The following is a 10,558-nucleotide window of genomic DNA, read 5'->3' on the forward strand; positions in this document are numbered from 1 at the left end:
ACTCTCCATTCATTTTATTTTATCTTCGAAATGGAAAACGAAACACGAAGATCAGGAGAGCCGCGCAGCGGGAGCAGCAGCAGATCAACATCAGTAGAAGGGCGCAGGAGGAGTAGCACAATAGCTGCAACTCGTCCTCCCGCTGATAGTAGTACTGTCACTCACAATGAGCTAACAGATGCGAACACTGACGATGTGCCTACTTGGCTTGAATTCGTACAAACTAGAGACATAGATAGAGTTGCAACAGATGCGAACACTGACGATGTGCCTACTTGGGTTGAATTCGTACAAACTAGAGACATAGATAGAGTTGCAGAGGAGCAGTTGCCAAATGAGCAGACGGACACAGTTGCCGGGGAGCAGTTGCGACACATAACTTTAACTGTAACTGTGGAGCAGTTGCCTCCCACAACCAGAGAGGAGCAGTTACCAACGGAGGAGCAGTTGAGCTTAATGGGGTTGCGTAGAATAAGCATTTCAGAGGAGCATATCAGTGATAGTAATAGTATAAGTTCAAGTTGCCCAATTTGCCATATCGGTTTTCAATTGGGCGAGAATGTCTCTCAAATGCGTTGCGGCCACATCTACCACACCCATTGTATTTGCAGATGGCTATTATCCCGAGATAGTTGTCCAGTCTGCCGCCGTAGATTTGGTCACAGATCCAGATCCTTCCCAGTTATCTGGCAATACGTTCCTCCAGGCGGTTATTTATCATAGTAAGAAGGAATCAAATTTGAAGGGCATGGTTGTTGTATTTAAGTTAAATTTATTTAACCCTTACAGGTTGACAAGTTAAAATCAATGGTTTTTAAAAAGTTTAAATATAAAAAGATTATGTTAGAGGTTGGTAATAGGATTTGCCATATCTATTTTCAATTGGTGAGGAGGTGTGTCTCAAATGCGTTGTGCCACATCTTCCATAGCATTTGCATTTTCATATTGCTGCTATCCCGAGATAGTTGTCCAGCCTGCTGCTACAGATCATTTCGCCACAGATCCAAATCCCTACGAAGGAGGCTGGGATTTGAGATTGTTTACTAGAGTTCCAAAGACACATATTAGACCATATGCATTTCTATATCACAAGATCAGAATAAATGTAATATTGAGATAGTCTGTATGGAATATTAATAATAAGTTGTTGTGAGTGAGATTTTAAGGCTTTGCAGGCTGCTGAATCCATATATTTTCAGGGCCCTCAGGCTATATACAGTAAAAGGAACAGTTTATATATCACAAATCAAGATTTCACCATAAATTTTTCATGAAAATGTCCTAGGGTTTTTTAGGTGCTCCGAATACACAGTCAGAAAAAAGAATTCCTATAATTCCAGCACCGAAAAGTCCAATTCATAAATAATATTACTAGTATTCCTAGTCCTTTTATAATAAATTTGTAAGGATTATAATTTTAATATTTTTAAATTGATAAAATAATTTCAAAACAATGCCCTAACTTTGTTATTTTTTTTTGCCAAAAAAAAAAAACCATGCAATGTTCATAAATAGTATTTCTCTTTTTATAAAAGAAGTTCAAAACAATGGCCCAGCTTTGTTATTTTTCTTTAATATGCAAAAGAAAACCGCGCAATGATAAAAGATGGTGGTTGGTAAATCCAAGCTGCCAAAGAATATATGATAAAAATTAATCCAGTAAGCAATTTCTCTCTTTAATCAATAAAAAGAAAATTCATCCCATGTCTAATTCATCAATGTTTACTATTAAACTATAACTTCTATAAATAAAAGTGTGATATGAAATGAGTCATTATTTTTTGGGCATGTGGTATTGATAAGCTATGTTAGAAAATCTCTGCAAAATGGACCAGTACTCTGTGATCGCAGTCATGTGAAAATGCAGCTGATATGGTAGATATGGCCGCCCTGCATTTGAGAAGCGTCCTCCTCCCCCAATTCAAAATCGATATGGCAGATTGGGCAACTTGAAGTGATACTATTATTATCACTTATATGCTCCTCTGAAATGTTAATGCCAATCAGCTGTTCCTCATTGATACGTTCCTCAAGTTTCGCTCTGAATATTAACTGCTCCCAATTGCTCCGCAAGCGAGACTATGCTTCGCCACTGCTAGGCAACTGCTCCACAACTGCAGCTTTTATCTCGCAACTGCTCCACAGCTACCCTATATCTGCCAACTGCTCCATAGCTGCTGGTGTGTCTCTAGTTATTCTCCTCCAACAGATATTCTCCTGATCTTCAGCTGTTCCTCATTGATACGTTCCTCAAGTTTCGCTCTGAATATTAACTGCTCCCAATTACTCCGCAAGAGAGACTATGCTTCGCCACTGCTCCACAACTGCAGCTCTATCTCGCAACTGCTCCACAGCTACCCTATATCTGCCAACAGCTCCATAGCGGCTGGTGTGTCTCTAGTTATTCTCCTCCAACAGATATTCTCCTGATCTTCGTGTGCCGTTACCCGATGAGATCAGCGATGCCACGTTTTGAAATTTGAAAAATATGAGTTGTTTATTTATAGAGTCACAATCTCATAATTACGAGGCTAATGCCTTCTCGCCGATGCCTTCTTTACTCCATTACATGAGAAAGAAAGTTTTCTCACATATCAGGCCGTTAAACCCAATCCATATTGATTAGTTGGTTGTTTAAAAGATACACTAGCTAATCAGAGCCATTCTAATTTTAGATCTACACAGATTAGTTAGTTGTAGTAATGGAAAGTTTTCTCGCATATTAGGCCGTTAAACCCAATCTATATCGATTGGTTAGTTGTTTAAAAGTTGCACATGTTAATTAGAGCCATTTTAATCTTAGATTTACTCAATATCAAGATTATTAATGGTTTAAAATATACCTTAGTTAATTAGAGTCATTTTTACTTTTAGATCTACTCAATATTAAGAGATCAATTTTTTTGAGTTGCAAATATCGTTTAGAGTAAAAAGAGATTTGATCTTTTTGATCTTTTGGTAGATTGAAAGTTATGATGAATCTTGCTCTTCTTTCCCTCTTTAAAGAGTCTTCCCTTTATATTCCACATAAATACCCTGGGTGAATACATTATTTTTATTCTTAGGTATGATTATTTTCATCTTTATATTCCACATGTAATATTTCATGGGCTAATATGCTAATTTTAATTTTTATTATTTTTATTTAGACAAAAGGATGGGACAAATTTCAAAAGGACTCCGCTAATGCAATTTAATCTTGATCGTTGATCTTCTAGATCCAACGATCCCTGAGCCTCAATACTTCAATTTCTTGTCTGCTTCTTTTCTTGGGCTTTTACACTATCTCTTACGTTCTTTTGTGGTTTCCAGGGTTTCCTTAATGGTTTCTGTTCTTTGCTATTTTCGTTGCGCATCTCCTTTTGGACTACTCTTTCATGCTCCTTTGATTGATCTCATCCTAGATCATTCCTTGATCCCATAATGGGTTCAAAGGTCCGTTTCGAACCGATGGTTCATTTCTCTCCTCTGCCTCTTTTACTCCATTGTCTATTCGCCTCAACATTTATGCACACACATTTATATTGAATTCCAATTCAATACATCATTCCATACTCAACATTCAAACACACATTCGAACTTAGAATTGAGTTCTTCCATATATAAACAAATCACAATTGATTACACAACGAGACTTTGTCTCTCCAGCCTAATCTTTTGATTACAAAGGCCTCTCTTCCTCTCTTGCCCGTAGGCTTACAGACACACTCCCCCTGGCTGGCTAGCTAACTGGCTAACTAACTCCTCCAACCTATCTCTTTCTTTTCTTTTCAATACATTAGAAACAATTTCTTTACAGTTGCTCAACAGTTTCTGTAAACTAATTCCTAACTAATCCTAATCCTCTCATGTTCTCCTAAATTTGAGAACATTTACAAATATGTCTAATTAATTCCTATTCTCATTTAAAATCACTCAAAGGCCTAAATATTTACGTTAACTCAATAATTGGGAAACCAACTTCCCTAAAAAACAAGAGCCCTATGTCTACTAAATTACATTGATTTTGTTGAGTTGAATGCTCCTGCATCACTTTGTCAAACTACGCTTGATTTATCATTCAATGCTTAAATTTCGTGAGGTTTGACAAAATCGACAAGTTTGTATATCTGTGAAGGAAAACAATTTTGAATTTCTTTCCACATTTAATTTTCCATCTTGTATTGTGAATTTTTTTTTTGCAACGGTTTTGGTCCTTGGACACTTAAATCTCACTGATTTTGACTCATCTCAATGTTTGAGAATGTAGGGAAGAAGCATAAATAGTGGGTAGTCAGGGGCTTATATATCAATTGGGCATTGATTGTTTATAAATAGGGGCATGTTCAACAGTTTATTCATCTTCAAAGATGGAATTAGAGAAACCTCGTTTGAAGGCCATATACTTTTATAAAATATTCTACTACATTTATCAAAATTAATCCCTAGATTACAAACTACATTTTGAAACAGGTTCCTCCCATATACTCTCCAAAAAACACCATGAAAAAATAAAAATATATATAACATGACAAAAATATAAAACAATAAAGAAATCAAGATCCTGCAGATGACTTGGACGTCCTCTGCTACGAGTTCGAGTTGAATTGGAATGAATCCATGTTCATCGATGTGTTCGAGTTAAATTGGAATAAATTCATGTTCATCGATGTCGATGCCTTCTTCCTCATCCATCTGATTTTCTTGCTTTCTTTGTCTGCTCCTATTGGTCTGAATCCTCGTGCATGAGCTCATGACCACCGCGCCTTCCTTTATTCCTTATTTTCTACATGAAATTCAAGAATCTCATTTTCAAGTTGTAAAAAATCCATCTTTAGATCTAACATACGTTTTGGGAGAGAACTTCAATTTGAACCTCGAATTCTCTCCAAAATCATCTCAGAATGGTGGGAAATCAGGGTGATTACAAACTCCAAAGTTTCATCCACCCTTGCTAGTAAAACCCCAAAATCCTCCTCTGTATCTCCTACATTATTCTCCATGACATTGATATTATACTAAATATGATTGAGAACATGAAAAATTGTGTTCCTTAATATAATTCCACTGCTTCCAAATTCACCCCTCTTAAATATATTTGGCCTGTCCCTCTAAGCAACATTCCCACTCCAAACATCATTAATATCTCGATATAAGTACTGATGCCAAATATGCAAGCTACATTATGGAAAGATTGCATACACAACAAGCTTGGATGCGAAGATATCAAATGAATTGAGGACCAGATGGAGTGAATGAAATCTTCCAAATCTAAAGCCCTCATTGAATACTTAACCATCTCATCCCACACCCACACCCACACCCACACTATTATTTTATGATATTTATCAAATTTATTTTGTTTCCAAAATCACAAAGGATTGGAAAATATCACATCTAACGCTACTTTTGGTCGCGTTAAACGCTTAACCTAGTGATTTGTACAAAACTATCTCTTTGATGTATCAATGTAATCGAGTACACTGAAGAAGGTGTCAGCCAAATGGGGCTAGTCTCATAGTCTATAAATAAAAAGAACTATTCATTTCGAAAATGCATAACGTGTTCCATCGCTCATCCCATCACTTAACAAACAACTCTCCATTCATTTTATTTTATCTTCGAAATGGAAATGAAACACGAAGATCAGGAGAGCGGCACAGCAGGAATAGCACTAGATCAACATCAGTAAAAGGGCACAGGAGGAGTAGCACAACAACTGCAACTCGTCCTCCCACTGATAATAATATTGTCACTCACAATGAGCTAACATATGTGAATACTAACGATGTGCCTACTTGGCTTGAATTCGTACAAACTAGAGACACAGATAGAGTTGCAGAGGAGCAGTTGCCAAATGAGCAGACAGACACAGTTGTTGGGGAGCAGTTGCGACACATAACTTTAACTATAACTGTGGGGTAGTTGCCTTCCACAACTAGAGAGGAGCAGTTACCAACGAAGGAGCAGTTGAGCTTAATGGGGTTGCACAGAATAAGCATTTCAGAGGAGAACATCAGTGATAGTAATAGTATAAGTTCAAGTTTCCCAATTTACGATATCGGTTTTCAATTGGCCGAGAATGTCTCTCAAATGCATTGCGGCCACATCTACCACACCCATTATATTTGCAGATGTCTATTATCTCGAGATAGTTGTCTAGTCTGCCACCGTAGATTTGGCCTCTAGGTGGTTATTTATCATAGTAAGAAGGAATCAAATTTGAAGGGCATGGTTGTTGTATTTAAGTTAAATTTTTTTAACCCTTCCAGGTTGATAAGTTAAAATCAATGTTTTTTAAAAAGTTTAAATATAAAAATATTATGTTAGAGGTTGGTAATAGGATTTGCCATATCGATTTTCAATTGGTGAGGAGGTGTGTCTCAAATGTGTTGTGCCACATCTTCCATAGCATTTGCATTTTCATATTGCTGCTATCCCGAGATATTTGTCCAGCCTGCTGCTACAGATCATTTGGCCACAGATCCAAATCCCTACCAAGGAGGTTGGGATTTGAGATTGTTTATTAGAGTTCCGAAGACGCATATCAGACAATAGGCATTTCTGTATCACAAGATCAGAATAAATGTAATATTGAGATATTCTGTATGGAATATTAATAATCAGTTGTTTTTAGTGTGATTTTAGGGCTTTTCAGGGTGCTAAATCCATATATTTTTAGGGCGTTGAATCCATATATACAGTAAAAGAAATAATTTATATATCACAAATCAAGATTTGACCATAAATTTTTCATGGAAATGCCCTAGGGGTGTTTTAGGTGCTCCAAATATATAGTCAAAAAACGAGTTCCTATAATTCCAGCACTGAAAAGTCCAAAAAATCTTCATAAATAATATTACTGGTATTCCTAGTCTTTTTATAATAGATTTGTAAGCATTATAATTTTAGTATTTTTAAATTGATAAAATAATTTCAAATCAATGGCCTAACTTTGTTATTTTTTTTGCCACATAGAAGAAAGCCATGCAATGTTCGTAAATAGTACTCCTCTTTTTATAATAGATTTGTAAGGATTATAATTTTAATATTTTTAAATTGATAAAACAATTTCAAAACAATGGCCTAGCTTTGTTATTTTTCTTTAATATGCAGAAGAAGACTATGCAATGATAAAAGATGGTGGTTGGAAAATCCAAGCTACCAAAGAATATATGATAAAAATTAATCCAGTATGTAATTACTCTCTCTTTGAGCAATAAAAAGAAAATTCATCCCATGTACAATTCATCAATGTTTATTATTAAACTATAACTTCAATAAATAAAAGTGTGATATGAAATGAGTCATTATTTTTTGGGCATGTGGTATTGATAAGCTATGGGATTGTTAGAAATCATATTTATAGGTTAAAAATCTCTATATGTAAATAGAGAATTTTGATATTAATATTGAAAAAATATTTATAAATATATTAATTTACACATTAATTCTACCTTTTGTAACAAAATCAACTAACCAAGAAATTCAATTATGCAATGATCCCATCCTTTATCTTTTATGCTACATGAAGATAGATCTTATTTTAATTGATAAATGCAAAAGATAGTTTGAAGGCTTAGTTGAGAATATGGTTGGGCCTTAGATAGTCAAGCTTTAGAGTTTTCTAAATTTAGTAATGTGCAATGCTCTAATAAAGTGGTAGAAATTCATGTGGATGAATTGTATTTATGGGCTTAGAGCAATGTCCTAGATTATATGGTATTTGATATATTCATTTACAATGAAATAATAAATGTTTACATCTTACATAACCATGAGTGTTAGGCCCCTATACTACTAGTGTAACCCCTTATTGTTATTAGTACAACCCCCTTATTATATTGTTGTGCCCATGTAGTCTCCATATTGTTATTATTGTGCCCCATAGAAGCCCACTATTTTTATTATTGTGCGCTTACATTATTATTGTTATGTCGGCTCTGATTATATTATGACCCCTTCGACTCCTATATATAGAAAGGAGGTCTTGTCATTTATATCATCTAAGAATTGTTCATTTGTGTAATGTAAAGGAGGTTTCCCCCTCGAAGAGAATTATTTATAAGGCATTCATATATCTTTTCTATCTTTTTGTGAGTCGGTTTCATAACATTTGGTATTAGAGCTTTGGATTCTAGTGTTTCACTACTATAAATAGGTCATCCTAGAATTTTCGTTATAACGTTTTTGCTACAAAGTTTCAAAGGCTACAAAAAACCCATTTATGAAGAAATCGGTCTGAACCTCGCATCCGAATTTTAGATCTTTTCACACTATATTTTCGGAGATATGATCTAAGGAATTTAGGGTTTTTGCAAGCTCCAAAATTTCCTCTAAAATAGGTGATCGTGGAAGTTTCGTTATAACTCTTTTGTTACAAAGTTTCAGAAGTTAAAAAAACACCCATTTGAGACGAAATCGGTCTAAAATATGGCTTCGAATTTCAGATCTTTTCTCGCTATAGTTTCGGAGATATAATCTGAGGAAGTTAGGGTTTTTGCAGACCCCCAAATTACATTCCAAACAGGTCACCTTGGGAAAATTGTCATAACTTTCTCTCTAAGCATCAGATTGAATTTTCGTAAGAAGTTTCAGAAATAGAATGGTCTTTAGTCTTTTCTGTGTATTTTTTAGATCCGAAGGTCAAAACAGTGACCTGCGACACATCGTACAAATTCTCTCTACTAAACAAGTCTATACTCAGGTCATCTGAGGTGATTTGGCATAACTCTTCATTGGAGAATCCAATCTTGATCAAACTTGCGAAGTTGGAAAGAGGACCCAGAGGGCTATTAAAAACTGAAATTTTAGAACTTAAAGATCTGAAAGTACAGAGCTACATTCGTTTCAAGATCGAGCTCCTAAAATCAAGAAAAAGCAAGATGAGGAAGTTTGATGGCAAGGATCCGATAAATTAGATACTACATATGGAGAAATACTTTGATCTACATGGTGTACCACTATTACAAAAGGTATGTATTGCATCTAATTATTTAGAACTGAATCAATTTTTATGGTATAAAGGGCTTTGTCCTCATAAACCACTTGTTACGTGGTGAATTTTCACGGAGGAAATGATAGCACATTATGAGGATACAAAGAGAAACACCTTGTTTAGCCAATTAATAAATCTCAAACAAAAGTGTTCAATGGAAGAGCACATTGAGAACTTTCAAAACTTGAATATAAGGGTAAATGTTATTCCAGAGAAGCAAAGGATTGATGCCTTCATAGGTACTTTAAAGGATAACATTCAACGTGAGGTTCGTCTTTGGGAACCTGATTCACTGGAGAAGCCATTCAGGTGGGTAAGAAAAATTGAAAGAGAAACTATGGAAACAAGGAATCCAACTACTCATGACTATAATTATGGAAGTGTTTCTTCTCCTAGCCTTCCACAACCTACAAGGTTTACACCACAACAATTGGAAAGTTACTTAGACAGAACACCAAAGGACACTGCTCAAAAATAGATCACATATCAATACACCAGTATTTTGACGTGGTTAAAACCCTCAAAGAGGGAAACAGTCCACGGCTTGAGCCAACGCGGCCACTTCAGGCAATTTATTAATAAAAGAATGAAAATTTACATATGCTTCTCTCATAGAAGGATTACCCTACAAATGACCCTCCATGCTCTTTAAATAGAGATCATGGACCAATCGGGTGTTAAGCCACGGATCAAGTGTCGGTAATACCGAGGAGAGAATGAATTGTCGGATCACTACATATCATGACCGTTGGATTGTAAGTTACAAAATGTACACACTTTACCTAACTCTATACTAGACCAAGTTGTACTTAACTATTTCCTATGTGTCGGAATATCCTAACACCTTCAGAGCTTGTTAGAGTTGCAGAAACAGGGACAAATGAGAATCAGTCAAGAACAGGAATAGTAAATTAATGGAGCCTAGAGTAGTAGATCTTAGTCCAGATACAAATGGGATAGAGGGGACACAATTAGAGGTTGTAGATCATTGGATACACCTAACAAGAGGATTGGTATGTATGGGCATCATTCTAGTTCCTCATCAAGGAGACACCATTACAATCATCACTGCCATCATCCTTATAGGAGGAAAGAGTATTTACCTAGGGAGTTCAAGAAAGGGAAGCCTCCTACATTTGATGGAGAGATGAAGAAGTCAGAATATGCAGAGGAATGGTTTCTTGGAATGAATAAATTCTTCAGATTTCACAGCTACTCAGAGAACATGAAAGCTAAGTTATCCACTTCTGTTCTTAAAGGGAAAGCATATATATAGTTGGAAGATGTGAAGAATTTGTTGATGGTGTTGGAAAAACCAACATTTAGAGGATCTCCTCAGTATGAAGTCCCAACTAGACCTCGAATTGTTTGGTGTAGGACTCCCATATGGGACAATGGCTTGGTTTCCCATATCTTATAGATTTTCCTTAGCTCTTATTGTTCATCACATGAGAGTGTTATGCTTGTAACTTCAAGAAAGTGAGGTGAGTATGCCTGGTGAGTGTGTAATGTAAATCTATGTCCAAGATATCTTACTATCAAAAGGGGGGAGTAAAGTGAGCCTCTTGATGAGAGGGAGTA

Source organism: Pinus tabuliformis, chromosome 9 (assembly GCF_031772625.1).
Source record: "Pinus tabuliformis cultivar Carrire ecotype Pingquan chromosome 9, CPIR1, whole genome shotgun sequence".
Lineage (NCBI taxonomy): Eukaryota > Viridiplantae > Streptophyta > Pinopsida > Pinales > Pinaceae > Pinus > Pinus tabuliformis.